Below are 20,109 nucleotides of genomic sequence, written 5' to 3' on the forward strand. Positions count from 1 at the left end.
CTAAAAGGAAAAAAAAAGTAGATACGTTAATGGTAGGATCTGGAACGGATTTAAGGGGTTCTCACTTAAAAAATGGTAACTTACAAAACAATCATGATTGGTGAATTATTCACAAATGTTCCATATTTAGAAATAAATTTATGGTAATGTCATATCTGTTTTTTTAATGTTGTTTTTTACTAGGTGACTAACTGGAAATTTGATAAACAATAAACTATGAATCTAATCACATTGTTTTGAAAGTCGTTTCCTCTCAAAAAGAACCCTAGCCACCAAACCATAGTTTTTTGATTTCTTGATGAGCACGGCTCGTCCTAAACCGCCGGAGGCCGCCGGCGGGGAGGATCCTATCTCCATGGATACTGGCGAAATCCCTTTGTATAGAGATTCTCTTGTTGGTAAGACTATCGTTGATAAAAAGCCGCGTTCCGAAGGATCTCATGGCGGAAGGTCTGCTAAAAGTATTGATAAATAATCCCTTGAAACCCAGTTTTGTGGTAGCCCCTCAACTCCTTGACGCCTGGGCAATTCCGTGGAGCACTACTCTAGTAATCAAGGTTCTTGGCCGTAATGTTGGATACATTGCACTTCAGAGAAGAACAATGGAGCTATGGAAACCAAAGGGAGATGTTGAAATCATGGACGTTGGGTATGGCTTCCATATTGTGCAATTCAAAGACCTACAAGACAGAGAGAAGGTTATCCGTTAAGGTCCATGGATTATCCAGGGACACTACCTATTGGTTCGTACGTGGTCGCCTGAGTTTCATGCTGCTACTGCCACCATTGCTTCAACCATGGTTTGGGTAAGATTTTCGGACCTACCTGTCCAAATGTATGATGCTGATTTTCTATCAGCACTTGCAAATTCGTTTGGCAAGGCCATTAAGGTGGATAAAAATACTCTAAAGGCCTCAAGAGGAAGGTTTGCAAGGGTCTGTGTAGAAATTGACCTACAAAAGCCCTTAATCGCAGAGTTTGAGGTAAATAACATCACATATCGGATTGAGTATGAGGGGCTCCATGTGGCGTGTACTAACTGTGGACGCCATGGTCACACAAAAACTGCTTGTGTCATGTCGAAAATCAACCAAGAGAGGGATATGCAGTTGGGAGCGGATAACTCGTTAAATAAGAAGAAAGAGGATACTGATAAAGAGGCTACCCTAGAAACAAACAAAGATGACAAGGAGAACGAATACGAACCTTGGATGATGGTGCCACGAAGAAAGTACACGCCTAAAGCCGACATAGTGGTGTTGAATGACGTGACTAATGGGCTGAACGACGGGAATGGCGGACAAATCGAGCAAAAGAAAAGAAATACCGGACAACCGACGAATGGAAGGAAGTGCAGAATATGGCTACTATGGGAAACCCAAAGATTCAAATTAATTCAGCTGGAAAAAATGAGTCAAAAAGTAACCGTATCAGCAGAGGTAATCCAACTCAACTGCAGAACCCGTTCAGCGCCCTTAGCACCACTAGCTCATTCCTAAATGAAGAAACTGTTTGCAGCGTGGACATTGTAAACCGTCCAAAACGCAGTAGAGCAGAGCCTTTGTCTAAGGAAAATAATGAACATCTATCAGGCTCTATGGGGAAGACTTTAATATTTGGGGCACCTTGGAAGCAGATATCAGGGATAGCAGATACTGAGGCAAGCTCTAGTGGACCAGCAGCAGGAAAGAATAGTACATTTGTGTTAACGGATCAGAATATGAATGAGGGGAATCCCCCTGGGTTTGGTGGAGCTCCAACGTTCCAATAGAGGTACCTGGTTTGGTCTTACCTTTCTTTCTATGCGGATCATATCCTGGAACTGTTTTGGTGCCGGTGGCACTGAGTTTATTAGAGCATGTCGTCATTTGGTTTTGAAAAAGGATCCAGATATATTGGTTCTTTTGGAGACTAGACTGCTAGGGACTCGAGCTGTAGATTTATGCAAGAAACTTAATTTTACAGATGCTGATGTGGTGGAAACTGAAGGCTTCAGTGGCGGCATTTGGGTCTTCTGGCATAAGGAAAGACTCAATTTCTCAGTTACTAAAAAAGATCCCCAATTCCTGCATGGGGGTGTGACAATGAAGGATGGCAAGCTCGAAGGAAAATAGGCTAACGTATAGCGAAAATATAAAATTTTTAACCTATTTCCATTAACCCCAAGATCCGTTAACCGTTATTTCATACAAAGAGGGATAAGAAGAAATACCTTTTAGATGTTCTGTCTACCGTTGCAAACGAAGTGCCCACAACTCTTGCTTCGAGTTCTCGAGCACAAAACAAAACAACAGAAGATCAAGTTAGAATCAACTGTTTATTAACAACCAAAGTAGATTGTCTCTAATTAATCAACACAAGATCAAGGATAAAGAGAAAGAGATGAAAATCAATTGAACGGAAGGAAGCGGTGGAAAATCTCATCCTCGAGCTAGGGGTCGAAATTCTCTCTCTTCTTCTAAGGGTTGGAATTCGAAATTCTCTCTCTTGAATACTAGGGCTAGATTTCGAAAATCTACATAGGGGGGTATTTATAATCTTTCTTGTATCTAATCCTTAGTTAGATAGAATTAGGTTTATTGAATAAGAATTCAATTCGGAATAGAATTCTTAAATATTATCTATTAATATATCTAAATATAAAAGATAATAACAATAACCTTATTGGATAATAATAGGAGTAATATAATCTAATTAAAACTCATAACTTATTTATCCTTTAATTAATTTAATTCATAATCCTAATCTAATTAGGATTAATAAAATCAAACTAATTATTTATGTATCTACATACATAAATCGCCCCCTCTTGAGTAATTGGGCCTTATTGGGCTCAATTGGGCTTCCGTCAATTAATTAGCATCTGTCTCTCTTTTGGGTTCCATGTCTTATGTGTGACCCATTAGGTTCTTATTGCTACTAGTCGTATGCAACTTATTAAATTAATTTTCAAAGAATTATATTTAATCTTTGCATAACGGAATGATGTACAAAGTATGTGATTAGCAAGTCCCTAATCATTCCCGTAGAGATATAAGAAGACAGGTTGATTCTATCGTTGACCTTTCCGTATTAGTTACGGTATAATTCGATCCTTTATCAACTACGTCCTTGAACTGAATCTTATGACTATGGGTAATGGCAAGTCACATATAGCGAGACGTTCATTTTACTTGTTCTGGCCGAGTCAACTCCAATTAGATAGGTTAAGAGAAATCTCATTTCAATCTTAAGCTATCACCTTGCAAGGATTTAGAGTCAAGACTTCCACAAGCGATCCATGGACATATTGTTGAAACACCTTTCCACAAGATTTTGATTTGACAAAATCATCCATGATTAAGAGGCAATTAAATTTAAATGCTTTGATTTAATTGTACTAATATGTTTGTTCAATATTGAGTGCAAATATATATATAAAGTTAGACAGGTCAAAAGTCAGCACAAGCCAAAAACTGAGTGGAACGAGAACTCAGCATGAAAGAATGGAAGCTGAGTGGAGTGGAACTCAGTCTCAGAAGTTTCCTTCAAAGTTGCCAAAACGAAGCTGACTAAATTAGAAGACTCCTTTAGAATTGTATAAACAGAACGGAGCTGACTAAGAAGGAACTCAGCATGGAAGTTGAACATTCAAAGATAACGAATGAAGCTGAGTGACAGCATGAAAGATCCGTTCACTAAAGGACAAAGTCTGCAATCTTCTGCACCAATAATTGAAGCCTCGAAAATACAAAGAAGACTAATTCCAAGAATCATGGGTCAATGGATTATTGGTAAAAGACAACTGGCACAAAAAGACAAGTCTGATGCAAAAAGACAAAACCTGACGCCTGAAGAAAACAGAGGAAGGGAATGACGGAACAGACTGAAGCTGACCAGAAGTTGTCTGCTAAAAGAGCCGTTTTGGATTTAACGGCTAAATCATCTCAAATGATCCAATCTTCAGATTTCATCTATAAAAGGACAATGGTAGTTCTTGGATCATTTGCTCAAGCATCAAAAGAAAAATACAAGAGAGAAAATTCTAAAAGCACTCAAATACAAAAAGATCTTACACCAACTTTTCTATTTTCTGTGTAAATGCTAGATTGATTGTTTTGTAATCATCTAAAGTGTTCTTTAGTTGAAAAAGAACAAGTGTGTGATCAATAGGAATATTGAGAGTGTTGAGCTGAGTACTTGGTTGTAAGTATTTAGTGGTAGAAAAATCTAAGTGTTGGGTTGTAGTACTTAGTAGGAGCTGAGTAGACGAATAGAGGACGTACTCTTGAATACTCACTGCCTTGTAAAGGGTTTGTGCTCTACCTTGAAAGAGCTCGGTATTGGATTGAAAATCCCAGGAGGAACTGGGGACTAGACGTAGGCAGAGAGGCCGAACCAGGATAAGTCGTGCTGAGTAACTTCTAAACTCTCTCTCTCAATATATATATATATATGTGCATGTGTTGCTTGTTGTATTTACTCAGCTTATAAATTGTTAAAACTGAAACTGAGTAAATCTGAGTGCTAAGTTGGAAGCTGACCTTTCAAGTGTCAATTCCCAACTCTCAAGTCAAGCAGTCTTAGTCAGCATAGAACTAAAACTGTCTGACTAATCAAACGCCCGTGCTGACCAACACGCTGAGTTATCAAACTCTTAAAACAACATTAAGTCAGCATAATTAAAAGCGAAAAAGTTACATTAGTTCCTAACCCCCCCCCCCCTTGGAACTATTTACTAGGGACCAACAAGTGGTATCAGAGCCTAAGCTCACTACTCAAAGATCTAACAATCTTGAGCTGATCCCGAAAAATGGGTGAGAATAGCACTCGTTTCCTCCCAGGAAACCAAACAACACAGATACTCCCTGAGGGATTATCAATCACTAGACCTCCCCTATTCTTTGGGTCTAATTATACATTCTGGAAGAATAGGATGAAGAACTTTATTCAAGCCACAAATATGAGTGCATGGCTTGCAATAGTTCAAGGTCCACATATACCTTATAAAACTGTTGATAATGAGAAAGTTATCAAGAGTGAAACTGAGTGGACAGAGGATGACCTCAGAAATTACAAAATAATGCTTTCGGCTATCAATATGCTTCACTGTGCTCTAGATGCTGCAGAATACAATAAGATTTCAGGTTGTGAGTCAGCACAGGAGATCTGGAAAAAGCTGGAAGTAACTTATGAAGGCACCAGCAAGGTCAAGGAATCCAAAGTGAACCAACACATGCGATTGTATGAGCTGTTCGAGATGACTGACAATGAGGACATCTCAGCAATGAATGCCAGGTTCACCAACATAATAAATGAGCTTAAAAGACTCGGTAAGAATTTCACTGAAGAAGAACAAGTGAAGAAGATCTTACGAAGTCTTCCCAAAAGCTGGCAAGCCAAAAAGACAGCTGTAGAGGAAGCTCAGGACCTGACCACATACAAATATGATGAGCTGATCGGTTCCTTGCTGACTCATGAAATTTCCATGAAAAACTTTGAAGCTAAAGAAAAATCTGAGGATAAGAAACAGAAATCACTAGTGATGAAAGCTGACTCCACAGAAGGTGAGTCAACTGATGATGAGGAAATGGCCATGTTTATTAGAAAAATGAAAAAGTTGTTCAGAAGAAATGAAAGAAATAGTAAGCGGCCATATAAGAGAGGAGACAGATATAAAGCTGAGTCCAGTGACACCAGATACAAAAAGGACAGCTCCAAGCCTGTCACATGTTATGAATGCCATCAAACTGGGCATATTAAGTCAAGCTGTCCTAGTCTGAAGAAAGATAAGAATGGAAGCAAAAAGGCAATGGTGGCCACGTGGAGTGACAGTGATGAGTCAACATCATCTGAAGCTGAGCAAAATGAAACAGCCAACATATGTTTCATGGCAGATGATGGAGCTGACCAATCTCAATCTGAGCAAGCCGATCTCTCTGAGATTCTGAGCAGGAGGAAAACAACAATGAGGTAACATCCTTACTTTTGCTTAGAAACGAAATGGTAAATGCCTTGAGTGACTTATATACACTAACTAAGAAGTGTAACAAAAGGATTAAGGCACTCAGCAGGTGATGTGACGAGATTGAGGAGGTCAAGCTGAGTGACCTCCGATATCTCCTCCAGGACAACTCAGATTTACATACGAATATGCAAATCTTACATAAGTTTGTCACCGAGGTTCAAACTGAGTCAAAGAAACTTAGAAAGGATGTCACAACCTTACAGAATCAAATAAAAGGTTCAACTAAGAATAAACCCCATGCTGAGTACTCAGGTACTGGTCAGCATAAACAGTTTACTCAATGTAGCTGTTGTGGGAAGAAAGGACACACAAAAGCTGTGTGCTGGCATAACAAACAGACTATCCAATGTGACTTCTGTGGTAAGAAAGGTCATACTACCAAAGTATGCTGGCATGCTCAGCACAACAATGCTGACCACACTCAACATCGCCCTCAAAGAGTAACTGTGTGTGGCTTTTGTGGTAAAAGTGGCCATACTACAAATGTATGTCATCACAAGTTAAAATATGACTTTGCACCTGTTTACACTAACAAGAAAGGACCCAAAAAGAATTGGGTACCTAAAAACGAATAGTTTAAAATGCAGGTCAGCTTGACATGCGTGGAGAAATCAAAACTCTGGTATATAGATAGCGCATGCTCAAGACACATGACAGGTAATGAAACTCAGTTCATCACATTAGAGCTTAAACGAGGAGGTAGTGTAAGCTTTGGAGACAACAAGAAGGGCAAGATAGTCGGCTCAGGAACTATCGGAGGTAACCCTAAAATTGAGTCAGTCTCCTTAGTTAAAGGTCTCAAGTATAATCTTCTAAGCGTAGCTCAGCTTTGCAAGAGTGGAATGAAGGTTATATTTGATGATACTAAGTGTCAAATACTCGAGGGAAAAACAAATGATTTGATTTTAACAGCCCCTCGTGTAGAGAATGTTTACATGTTGAGTTTGGAAAAGGAATTTTCAAAAAGTATATGCTTGGTGTCAAAAGAGGACAACTCCTGGCTATGGCATAGGAGACTTGGGCATGTCAGCATGGACCTCCTTGCCAAACTAGCTAGAAAGCAATTAGTTGAGGGATTACCCAAATTAAAGTATGAAAAAGATCAACTTTGTAATGCTTGTCAGCAAGGTAAACAAATCAACAAGTCATTTCATAGCAAAAAGGTTGTCTCAACCAAAAGACCATTGGAATTACTACATTTGGATCTTTTTGGACCTATCCAGCCACTCAGCATGGGAGGTAAGAAATTTTCCTTAGTTATTGTAGATGATTTCTCTAGGTATACTTGGGTCATCTTGCTGAGTAGCAAGGATGAGACATTTGAGATGTTTACCACATTAATCAAAAGGCTTGAAAATGACAAAGACCTAAGAGTAGCTCACATTAGAAGTGATAATGGTGGAGAATTCAAAAACCAATTGTTTAATGAATTTTGTGAAAATAATGGTATTGACCACAATTTCTCTGCCCTTAGAACTCCTCAACAGAATGGAGTTGTTGAAAGGAAGAATAGGACAATAGTAGAAATTGCTAGGACAATGCTGAGTGAAAATAGGCTTCCAAAGTATTTTTGGGGAGAAGCTGTCAATACAACATGTTATATATTGAATAGGGCATTGGTAAGACCTATATTAAAGAAAACCCTTTATGAACTTTGGAAATGACGAAAGCCCAATATTGGATACTTTCGTTGGGTGTAAATGTTTTATACTCAACACTAAGGATAATCTGGCAAAGTTTGATGCCAAAGCTGACGAAGCGATCTTTTTGGGATACTCAACAAACAGTAAAGCATATAGAATTTATAATAAAAGGACCCAGGTAGTAGAAGAGTCAGTCCATGTAGATTTCGATGAAACTGACACTGCAGGAAGAACAACTCAACACACAGAGGAAGAACCCAACTCAGCTCCTACTGACCAGAATGGACATGATAAGTCATCAGTACAAGAACTGACCAAAGGTAAAATCGAAACTGAAATTACCTTTGCTGACCAATCTGTCCCTGAAGAGATTGTAGAAACACCTGTTCCAAACAACTCAACATTACCCAAGGAGATAAAAATTCCAAGAGGACATTCAGAAAAGTCCATCCTTGATGATGCAAACAACAAAGTAATGACTAGAGATCAGCTTAGGAAGTTCCTTAGCAATGTTGCTTTCGTATCAGTTCATGAACCAAATAACTTTGCTGATGCTGAGCATGATGAATATTGGATCAATGCCATGCAAGAGGAGCTTGACCAATTCACGAGAAATGAGGTATGGGATTTAGTACCTAAACCTAGGAATAAAAAATCCATAGGAACTAAGTGGGTTTTTAGAAACAAACTAGATGAACATGGAAATGTGATTAGGAACAAAGCTCGACTTGTAGCCCAAGGCTATAGTCAGCAAGAGGGCATTGATTATGGTGAAACCTTTGCACCAGTTACTAGGTTAGAAGCTATACGTATATTATGTGCATATGCTAGTTTCATGAACTTTAAATTGTATCAAATGGATGTTAAAAGTGCATTTCTTAATGGTTTTATAAACGAAGCGGTATATGTTAATCAACCTCCCGGTTTTGAAGATCCAAAATTTCCAAACCACGTTTATAAACTCAAGAAGGCCTTATATGGCCTGAAGCAAGCTCCAAGAGCTTGGTATGAAAGGTTGACCAACTTCCTGCTGACCAGGAATTATGTCAGAGGAAAAGCTGACACAACCTTGTTCATTAAGAAAAAGGGTAAACATACCCTACTTGCACAAATATATGTAGATGACATAATATTTGGTGCTACTGACGAATCTTTGTGTCAAGAGTTTAGCAAACAGATGCAGACTGAGTTCGAAATGTCTATGATGGGAGAACTCAGCTTCTTCCTTGGACTTCAGATCAAGCAAGGTGAGAACGGCATCTTCATTAGTCAGTCCAAGTACACCAATGAGATGTTAAAGAAATTTGATATGGAAGACTGTAAGCCCATATCAACCCCTATGGGTACTGATATTGTCCTATGCAAAGATGAGAAAATATGTTATTGTGCAAGATATCAAGCTGACCCAAGGGAATCTCACTTAATTGCTGTAAAAAGAATTTTTAGATATTTGTAGAGCTCAGTTGATGCAGGTTTATGGTATCCAGCTTCAAATGACTTCACACTCATAGGATACATTGATGCTGACTATGGACGGGATAAGCTAGAAAGTAAGAGTACTTCAGGAGGATGCCATTTCCTTGGAAGCTGTCTAGTATCTTGGTTCAGTAAGAAACAGTCATCAGTTGCTCTGTCTACAACTGAAGCTGAGTACGTTGCTGCTGGAAGCTGTATAGCTCAAGTCCTTTGGATAAAGCAACAACTTGAGGATTATGGAGTAAGAACTGAGACAATAGAGATCAAATATGACAACAAAAGTGCCATTGATCTATCCAAGAATCCTATTCAACACAGCAGGATGAAGCATGTCAGCATAAGGCATCACTTCATCAGGGATCACGTACTAAAGGGTGAGATCAAGCTGACTTATGTACCAACAAATGAACAGCTTGCAGATATCTTCACCAAGCCTTTGGCTCGTGAATAATTTAACATACTAAGGGAAGCTATCGTTATGTCTAATCCTCTTCAATAATTCTAAGTATTTGAATAAATGTTGAGTGATTGCCATGCTGACTGATATCAATCTAGTAACTACTGCACATTGAGCTTAATAGTCTATGCTGAGTAGATACAAATGTTGCGTAAATATTTTGTGCTGAGTAGATAAACATATTGAGTAATCACCTTATGCTGAGTGAATGTACATGTTGTGTGATGAACGTATGTTAAGTTACTAAGAGATAGGAAATCCATCTACGTAGAATTAAATACTCAGTATCATAAACGATTCACATTCTGGAAAACTGAGTAAATGCCCACTTGCACCGATAAACAATGACACATGTAACAAATCATACCTAGGAAAATGCAAGTAATGATTAATACCTATGCGCCGAACCTGTCATAAATGGCAGAATCTTTGTCGATTAAAGTCCCAAGATGAAAACGGCTAGTTCATTAATGACTCAAAACTCTATAAGTAGTGGAAGGATCCCCACTCATTACTCTTTACGCTTATGATCTTCTGAAATCGAATTCTCCTCTCTCCCTAAATCTTAAAAACCTTCCTCGGTAACAATGGCTTCCGACAAGAACGAAATCCCTAACCTCACCACTCAGCCTGGCCAAACCTTTGGCAAACCCACTCAAGCTGACCCCGCTGCTTCTTCGAGGCAAATCGAAAGGAATATGATCAAGGTCCATAAAAAGGTCAATAACTTGGAAGTATTGAAATGTAGATGGTTCTCTCCAGGTTTCGTCACTTCAGAGAAACCGTTCTGCGACTGGATCAAGAAGAACAAATGGATCGGTCTCTTCTCACTCGTCGGAAAAACGTACCCCAAACTGGTCAGAGAATTTTACTCTAACATGCTTGTTGATGAGGATGATGCTGACTACTTGGAGACTACAGTTAAAGGTCAGAAAATCACCATAACCCCTGCCTATCTAGCTACTTTGCTTGATTTACCAGACGAAGGAATAGAATTTAGGACAACAAAAGAGAAAGTACCAAAGGAAAAACTTGACAAGATCAAGGGGTTCTGCAAACCCAAAGATCATAAAGGGGACATACCCAGCATGTGTATGGGGCAAGACCAGAAGATGGCTCACTACATGCTGACCAACTTCATCTTCCCCAAACTCAACTCAGCCTCATCTGCCTCCAATTTTGAACAGTGCTTCATATGGCACATGTTGACCTACACTCCACTCAACATGCCCGTCTTTCTGGTTGGGGCTCTTCAACACAGTGGAAAGAAGCTCAGGCTGGGTTCTTTGATCACTAAGATCATTAAGGACACACAGATTGAGACAATCAATGAAACTGACACTTTGGGAAATGAGATCACAGCAGCTCTGCTGGTTGGACTGTTGTACAATCAACCGTTGAAGGGATATGAAGAAGTTGTTGATGATGAAGCTGAGCTAGACATTGAGCCTGAAAATGAGCCTGAGAAAGAAGTGGAGGTTCCTGCTGAGTCACCTAAGGAAAAGAAGATGAAGAAGAGAAAGGCCATTGAAACATGCTCCAAAGACATCCATGCTGTCCCAAAGAAAGTGAGACTAGTGTCTCAAGAAAAGGTTAAAGCTGACAAATCTAAGGAAAAAGCTGAGTCGGCAGAGAAGAGAAAAAGGCTAGAAGAGCCTGAGGATAAAGAAGTGGGTACTCTAGAATCCCCCTTGATGAAAAGGAAGAAGGTTAATTCCTTAAAAACAGTTGAAGCTGATCCCCTAGATTGGGTTGTATCGTCTAAAGGTCATGGAACTGACCTAGAAAAGGAAGCTGAGAAAGAAACTGAGCAACAAGCTGAGAAAACAAATGTTGAAGTAGAAAGGGAAGCTGAGAAAGAAACTCATATTGAGGAAAATGTCCATACTGAGCATGAAGAACATGCTGATATTGAGCAACCTCAGGGTGATATAGAGCAAAGAGCTGAGGAAGAAGAAAACGTTGCTGTTGAGGATCATGCTGAGCAGCATGAGCATCCAACCATGGTAGAGGAGACAGTTGATACTGATGAGGAAAACATTGATGCTGACCCTTCTCCTCCTAAGGAATAAAAGTTCAAGCGGCTTAAGAAGAAAGCCCATAAAACTCAAGTCATTGATCTTTTTGCAGATTCTCCTCTTCCAAAACAATTCACTGGCATGTCTGAGCTATAGTTCGCATACTTTGCAAACGACCCTGAGTCTCCCTCAAAGGAAAAACAAGCCTCTGTTACTCAGGATGAGGAACAAGCCAAAACCCTTGAAGATCCAAATCCAACTGTTCAAGAAGGAACAAATACTGCCTCAACTTCACCCACTCATGATGAGCAGGTCAACATGACTAACCAAACTCCACCTCCAACTCAGCATGTTGACAACTCAGTTCCTGAAGGTAATCTGCACCAAAGTCCAGTCATCAATCAAGGTGATCATTCTGGCAAAGAGCAAACTCCTCCACCATCAAGCTCAATTCCAGCCTCTGAGACTAATGCGGCTCAATTTACCGACTTGAATGCCACTGAGTCAGGCCGACGCATCATTGCCTCTGCTCAGTCCTTGCTTCAAGAATTGAACCCTCCTCAAGCTGATGCTGCTAGATCTTCTGATACTGAGTCCTCTCAACTGCCCGGAATCACTCAGCTTCTCAATGAAATAAAAGGACTCAAGGATCTAGTAAGTGTTATGACCACCATTCAAACTCAGCAACCGCGACAAGACCAAATCACAAAGCTGACTGAATTGGTTCTCACAATGGTGAACCCTCTGAATTCGCTTGAAGGTAAAATTCAACAACCATCAGAAGTCAATCCAGGGTATGCCACTTCTGCTGACCTTCAAGGATATTTTGCTAAGTTAACTGCAGACCTGACCAAATCAAGCGCACCTGGCAATGTTGAGTTTGCCACCTCTGCTGAACTTCAAGAATGCTTTACCAAGCTTAATGCTGAGCTGACCAGTACGCGTGACTTAATATCTTCCTCCTCTCAGTGTACAATTGACCAACTGAGTGAAGCAGTCAGCCTACTCAACCTCAACAAAGCACAGATGGATGTTGATCCAGTCTCCAACAGTGAACTCTTGAGCTTTTCCCAGGCGATTATGAAGGCAATGAGAATCAACAATGCCCAGCGCATATTTTAGGACTCTTCCTTGCTCAAGATGTACCACCAATCTTTTGGTCAGCTCACCAGCTCACTCACCTGGCTTAGCAAATCTCATGAATGCCTGCGCAGCATGATTAGCAGTTCTCTTCGGGTTCCTCGCCATGTCCAAGATGACAGTGTTCCTATAATTGATGGCTTGCGAGAAAGTACTAAGAGGCTCCAACGTTACTCAACTCACCTCTCCGCTCATGCTCGCACTGACACATTCATTTATAAACCCGATGATGGCAAAACGGGGGAGATAAGTCAAGGAGGAACTCAGCTTGCAGGTAATGCCTCAGGAAGCAAAGACAAAGGCAAAGGAATAGCTAAAGCTGACCACCAAGCTCAGAAGAAGAAGAACTAGATATAGTCTAGTAAATGTTTAAAACTTAGCATAGAAATCTTCATATATGTGTTTGCTTTATTTTCTTGTTCAATCTATGCCAAGTACTATTTTCTCAATATAGTCGATAAAATTGAACAAACAAATTAAGAAGTAAAACATACTCAGTATACATTAACACTAAAACACTTAGGTAATAAACTGAGTAACAACATACTTCTAATATTTTTGAAAGCTGACTTAAAATTCAAAAAGTTCAGATCTTGAAAAATCCACATTAAACTAAGTCAGTATACACAAGTGTCTTAAGGATAATTCAATTAAATCTTGGAAGGATTAGAATTAAGTTAAGACAATATGTGCAACCCTTACGGGAGAGTCATTTCAAAAATATATCAATCATGGGGTAACTTATAACTGAGTTCCATAATTATGTATTTTGCCAACATCAAAATGGGGGAGTTTGTTGAAACACCTTTCCACAAGATTTTGATTTGACAAAATCATCCATGATTAAGAGGCAATTAAATTTAAATGCTTTGATTTAATTGTACTAATATGTTTGTTCAATATTGAGTGCAAAAATATATATATAAAGTTAGACAGGTCAAAAGTCAGCACAAGCCAAAAACTGAGTGGAACGGGAACTCAGCATGAAAGAATGGAAGCTGAGTGGAGTGGAACTCAGTCTCAGAAGTTTCCTTCAAAGTTGCCAGAACGAAGCTGACTAAATTAGAAGACTCCTTTAGAATTGTATAAACAGAACGGAGCTGACTAAGAAGGAACTCAGCATGGAAGTTGAACATTCGAAGATAACGAATGAAGCTGAGTGATAGCATGAAAGATCCGTTCACTAAAGGACAAAGTCTGCAATCTTCTGCACCAATAATTGAAGCCTCGAAAATACAAAGAAGACTAATTCCAAGAATCATGGGTCAATGGATTATTGGTAAAAGACAACTGGCACAAAAAGACAAGTCTGATGCAAAAAGACAAAACCTGACGCCTGAAGAAAACAGAGGAAGGGAATGGCGGAACAGACTGAAGCTGACCAGAAGCTGTCTGCTAAAAGAGCCGTTTTGGACTTAACGGCTAAATAAACTCAAATGATCCAATCTTCAGATTTTCATCTATAAAAGGACAATGGTAGTTCTTGGATCATTTGCTCAAGCATCAAAAGAAAAATACAAGAGAGAAAATTCTGAAAGCACTCAAATACAAAAAGATCTTACACCAACTTTTCTATTCTCTGTGTAAATGCTAGATTGATTGTTTTGTAATCATCTAAAGTGTTCTTTAGTTGAAAAAGAACAAGTGTGTGATCAATAGGAATATTGAGAGTGTTGAGCTGAGTACTTAGTTGTAAGTATTCAGTGGTAGAAAAATCTAAGTGTTGGGTTGTAGTACTTAGTAGGAGCTGAGTAGACGAATAGAGGACGTACTCTTGCATACTCACTGCCTTGTAAAGGGTTTGTGCTCTACCTTGAAAGAGATCAGTATTTGATTGAAAATCCCAGGAGGAACTGGGGACTGGACGTAGGCAGAGAGGCCGAACCAGGATAAGTCGTGCTGAGTAACTTCTAAACTCTCTCTCTCTCAATATATATATATATATATATGCATGTGTTGCTTGTTGTATTTACTCAAGCTTATAAATTGTTAAAACTGAAACTGAGTAAATCTGAGTGCTAAGTTGGAAGCTAACCTTTCAAGTGTCAATTCCCAACTCTCAAGTCAAGCAGTCTTAGTCAGCATAGAACTAAAACTGTCTGACTAATCAAACGCCCGTGCTGACCAACACGCTGAGTTATCAAAATCTTAAAACAACATTAAGTCAGCATAATTAAAAGCGAAAAAGTTACATTAGTTCCTAACCCCCCCCTCTTGGCACTAATTACTAGGGACCAACACATATCTCCCATTTATCGGGAGTGATAAATGTTCAATCCAATGTATAACGATCCCGCAATCACTTCCTTTGATACCCAACCTCTGCTGTTCACACCCCAGAGTCATCTCTGTTAAGGATCGTGTTACAACAGGGTCAAAGCGTCACATTCAGTAATCCAGAATGACCAATTAACATTCCTTTGAGTCTGAGGATTATTTATACCTATTAATACCAATGAGATGAACATGTGACAAGGATGAATCTACCCATCCTGTTATCTCAAGTTGGGTCCCCAATCCTAATGAACTGCTTTTCATCGGATCAATGTAACTGTCCAGATATCTATATATATGAAGCTTGTGAGATCAGCTTTCTGTCGGACAGAAGACATTGTTACATGCAAGTCTCAATAGTGATATGTCAATCCTAAACATATTACTTGACTTGGGGTGGTTTTAAGTTTATTAGTTTATTATAAATTTTCGTCTCACTTCATGATTGTATGAACGCTTTATAATCACTTTAAACAAACTTACAGATTTCCTTTTATTAGACTTTATTTAGTTCTTAAAAAGGATTGCCTTTATATAGTTATAAAACATATATCTCATTAAAACAAATGATATAAAGAACACTTCATTTACATTAAGTTTGTATCCTAGAACAATTGTCTTATAGGACACTAAACCCCAACAAAGCTTGCTGGTATCTCTTTCACTGTCACCTTCTCCTATGTCAGACCACAAATGGCTTACAAAAGAATCTTCATGGAGGAATTGATCAACATGAAGGATACTGTTTCGCTCTCGTGGGTTGTTCTTTGTGATTTCAATAGCATCAAGGCGTCTGATGAGAAGCAAGGAGGCTCTCATAGAATCCTAAACAGATGTAATGCTTTTGCAGAGTGGATTAATAGAATGGGTTTGGTTGACTTGAACTTTCAAAGGCCCCGTTTTACTTGGTTCCTAGGGTCCTCTCCGAGAACTCGTGTAGCCTGCAGGCTTGACAGAGGCCTTTGCTCGACGGACTGGAGAATTCTCTTTCCAAAAGCAGTCATTCACCATCTCCCCCACCACAGATCGGACCACTGCCCTATAATGTTGGAATCTGCAATTCCAGTGAACACTAATTTCACCAAGTCGTTCCGTTTTCAAGCGTCGTGGCTTTGTCACAGTAATTTCAAGGAGTTTTTTGAATCGACTTGGGGAAATCAAAGGAACATCCAGAGTGCGCTAACATACTTTACTGTAAAAATCCAAGATTGGGATTCGACTGTGTTTGGTCATATCGGTTATCGGAAAGCTCGACTCTATAGAAGGTTAGAGGGTGTTCAGCGTTCACTGGATCAGCGTATAACGCATGGGCTTCTAAAATTGGAGGAACGGCTGCAACACGATCTGGATGAGCTACTTCACTAAGAGAAACTGTACTGGTTTAGAAATCAAGAGTTAGTTAGCTTTGTTTTGGGGATCGTAATACAAATTTTTTTCACCTTTCCACCCTTGTACGTCGTAGACGGAATAAAATTGAAGGCATTCGTGATATTAATGGTGTTTGGAATTGGAATCCTATTGCTGTTCAGCGAATCATCACTGACCACTTCCGTGAAGTTTATACAGAGGAAATATCATTGAGGAGCAGCTTACATACATTGGCGAGCTTTCCCTCTATTCCAACTCGTTATCAACGACGGTTAACCAATGCTTTTGGTCGGGAAGAAGTTCAGACCGCACTATTTGATATGGCCCCCTTCAAAGCGCCTGGCCCTGATGGATTCAACGCTAGATTCTATCAACAGTTATGGTACAAGCTTGGTGAGCAGGTAATCTCCTTTGTGCTTGAGGCGCTGAATTCGGGGAATCTCGAGCCAAGCATTAATGAAACTCTTATCACCATCATTCCAAAAGTTCCTCATCCGGAGTCTGCTTCCCAGTTTCGCCCCATTAGCCTTTGTAACGTCCTTTATAAAGTTATCAGTAAGTGCATTGTAAAGCGGCTGAAACCAATTCTCACTTGTATTGTGGGCCCTCTACAAAGTAGCTTCATTCCTGGCCGGAGCATTTCTGAGAACATTATCTTGGTCCAAGAAGCCATTCATTCTTTTAGAAGAAAGAAGGGCAAAAAAGGTGGTATGATTTTGAAATTAGACTTAGAAAAGGCCTATGACAGGATCAGGTGGCAATTTTTAAGGGATACGCTCAACATGGTTGGCTTAGAATAGAGCTGGATTGATTTGATTATGAAGTGTGTGGCGGCTACCTCAATGCAAGTGCTTTGGAATGGAGAAAAACTAGAGAAATTCACTCCATTAAGAGGTCTTAGGCAAGGGGATCCGCTCTCTCCTTACCTCTTCGTACTTTGCCTTGAAAGATTAAGTCACATGATTGAGGATGCCGTTCTTTGCAGAAATTGGCAACTTGTTATAATCAATGGATATATTGAATTATTATAACCTAATGAATAATTGAATTCGAATAATTTTGTGATCATGAAATTCCATAAAAAAAATGACTATAATCAAGACAAATTTGTGTGTACTTCTTATAAAAAAAATTGTATGTAATTGAAGTTTTTTAATGTAAATATTAAATGTATATATGTAACATATTGAATTGATAACGTCTTTTCATGTGCAACATTAGAAAAGTATTGATTATGATAGTTTATAGCATAATAAATTGGTGTTGCTTCTATTTCAACATAGATTGTAATTATATTGTAATTAGGGAACGAACTATAGGGATTCGAGCGGCTCGTCGGGGATCTTGGTCGTTCTTCGGGGATCGTCTCTACGCGAGGAGCGGTCCCTGTAAACACTCCGACGATCAAGACAGTTAAATGTTCGAGATTCTAAAGGAAAGGAAATAATCGAATAGCTTTGAAGAGGTTACCCGATTGTCGTTAGCTAGTTTTTCTGTCCCCTTCTCCTTCCAATGTTGGGGGGTATTTATCATGAGCTGAGATGGCTTAGTGGGCCTTGCTCTTTAGGCTTTTGGGCCCTGTTGGGCCTTTGTGATATTCTGAATCAAGTAGTCCCCCCACCCCGCGAACAGGCATGGCTAGCATTGCATGCGAGCGGTGGAGTGAGTATCATAAAACGACGTGGTCGAGTAGTGAAACGGAGGTAGCAGAAGCAGTCCGATTTTTACTGAAGAGATTCCTCAATTTCCACGCCTGTGCTTTTAGGGCTACCGTTGTAGCATTAAATGTGACATTTATTTTCTGTTTGCACACGCCGACAGATACTTGGATGGAGTGCTTTGCCGGCACTTTTACTTTTGGCTTTAGTATAAATACTTTAAGAATGATTTCTTCTCATTTCCTGTTTCCTATTTGTCTTGCGTGACTCATCTCTTCCAATTGGATCCCAAATTTGCAAAAGTTGGTTGCCGCTCTGTGGAGTTCGACCGTCTTTAGGTTGGAGTGTCCGGGATTTTAGTGCTTCTCGTGTCTCTGGGGAAAGCTCTTTCCGGTCATTTCTCCTCTTGCTTTTTTCGAAGGTCAGTCATACCTTCCTCTTTTTGCTTTTGTTTTAATATTTTCTTTGGGAGAGAGGGAGTATGTCAGAAGGTTCTTCCCGGGGAGCCTTCAGACGATTGCCGTCTGTTACTCCGGGTGATTTCACGCTTCGTGATGAATCCAGGACCCGCTCCTCGAAGCGGAAAAGGTGGATAGAATCGGAAGGGGAAAGTAGTTCCCTGGTTCTAAAGGCGAAGAAAAAAAGGTCGATCGTGCCACGAGCTATACCGAGTAAGGAACGACCTATTGGTGGTGTTGTTGCCGGGGTTCTTGAGGTTGTGGTGGTTGTTCCAGACGGTTTAATAACACCGGCTCGTTATTTGGGCATGATATACGAAGAGATTGAAGGAAAATAGGCTAACGTATGGCAGCGGAAATATAAAAATTTTAACCTATTTCCATAAACCTAAGATCCGTTAATCGTTATTTCATATAAAGAGGGATAGAAAGAAATACCTTTTAGAAGTTCTATCTATCGTTGCAAACGAAGTGCCCACAACTCTTACTTCGAGTTCCCAAGCACAAAACAAAACAATCGAAGATCAAGTTAGAATTCAACCGTTTATAACAACCAAAATAGATTGTCTCTAATTAATCAACACAAGATTAAAGATAAAGAGAAAGAGATGAAAATCAATTGAACGGAAGGAAGCGGTAGATAATCTTGTCCTTATGGTGCGGGTCGAAATTCTCTCTCCCAGCTTGCTTAGTGTGTTTCGAAAATTGCATATAAGGGGGTATTTATATCCTCTTGTATCTAAACCCTAGTTAGATAGAATTAGGTTACTGAATAAGAATTTAATTCGGAATATAATTCTTATTTATTATCTATAATTATATCTTAAATATAAAGATAATATTAGTAACCTTATAGAATAATAATAGGAGTAATATAATCTAATTAAAACTCCTAACTTATTTATCCTTTAATTAATTTAATTCATAATCCTAATTTAATTAGAATTGATAAAATCAAATTAATTATTTATGTATTTTATATACATAAAATCGCCCCCTCATTAACTGGGCCTTATTGGGCTCAGTTGGGCTTCCATCAATTAATTAACATCTGTTTCTCTTTTGGGTTCCAAGTCTTATGTGTGACCCATTAGGTTCTTATTGCTTCTAGCCGTATGCAACTATTAAATTAATTTTCACAGAATTATATTTAATCTTTGCATAACGGAATGAGTACACAAAATGTGATTGGCAAATCCGAAACATTCCCCCAGAGCTATAAGAAGACAGGTTGATTCTATCGTTGACCTTTCCGTATTAGTTACAGTATAATTCGATCCTTTATCAACTAGATCCTTGAACTGAATCTTATGACTATGGATAATGTCAAGTCAAATATAGCGAGACGTTCGTTTTACTTGTATAGGCCGAGTTAACTCCAATTAGATAGGTTAAGAGAAATCTGTATTTCAATCTTAAGCTATCACCTTGCAAGGATTTAGAGTAAGGTCTTCCACAAGCGATCCATGGACATATCTCCCATTTATCGGGAGTGATAAATACTCAATCTAATGTATAACTATCCTGCAATTACTTCCTATGATACCCAACGTCTGCCGTTCACACCCCAGAGCCATCTCTGTTAAGGATCGTGTTACAACATGATCAAA

The sequence above is a fragment of the Euphorbia lathyris genome, chromosome 6 (genome assembly GCF_963576675.1).
Source record: "Euphorbia lathyris chromosome 6, ddEupLath1.1, whole genome shotgun sequence".
Lineage (NCBI taxonomy): Eukaryota > Viridiplantae > Streptophyta > Magnoliopsida > Malpighiales > Euphorbiaceae > Euphorbia > Euphorbia lathyris.